Genomic DNA, 521 nt, shown 5'->3' with positions numbered 1-521 from the left:
AACACCCCCCCGCCCTCAGGTTCCCTTATTCCAGCCCGGTCCAGCCGGGCTCTCATGAGGATGAAGTTTGGGTACAAAGAGGAGCATCCGTTTGAGAAGCGCCACTCTGAGGGCGAGAAGATCCCAAAGAAATACCCAGACCAGGTCCTGGTGATAACAGCAAAGACTCCCTGGTGCCTTCTGATCTTACAGTTGGTCAGTTCTACTTCTTGGTACGGAAGCCAATCCAACTCCGAGCTGAGGATGCCTTGTTTTTCTTTGTCAACAATGTCATTCCACCTACCAGTGCCACGAAGGGCCAGCTCTACCAGGAACACCGCGAAGACGACTTCGTTCTCCGTTGCCTACGGCGGAGAAAGTGTCTGTGGTCTGTGAAGCTGCTGACCCTGAGGTGGAGGGGAGGCCTCTGATCTCCTCCTCCTCCTTCAGGCTCAAGCACCGACTCCTTTCTTCCGGACCTGCACTTCTTTTTTTTTTTGAGTTGGAGTCTCACTCTGTCGCCCAGACTGGAGTGCAGTGGC

General features: G+C 54.3%; 1 protein-coding gene and 1 pseudogene across 1 annotated transcript in view; both read left to right on the top strand.

Moving 5' to 3' along the window:
* Positions 1-521, top strand: part of ABLIM3 (actin binding LIM protein family member 3) — a 70824-nt gene that overhangs the window by 6114 nt on the left and 64189 nt on the right. The window lies entirely within an intron of this gene.
* LOC103266754 lies at positions 61-375 on the top strand (annotated as a pseudogene).

This window comes from Carlito syrichta, unplaced genomic scaffold (genome assembly GCF_000164805.1).
Source record: "Carlito syrichta isolate Samal-C Ts95f unplaced genomic scaffold, Tarsius_syrichta-2.0.1 Scaffold307326, whole genome shotgun sequence".
NCBI classification, from domain to species: domain Eukaryota; kingdom Metazoa; phylum Chordata; class Mammalia; order Primates; family Tarsiidae; genus Carlito; species Carlito syrichta.
Note: the sequence above shows the minus strand (reverse complement) of the source record. Positions and strands in the feature narration are given on the sequence as shown.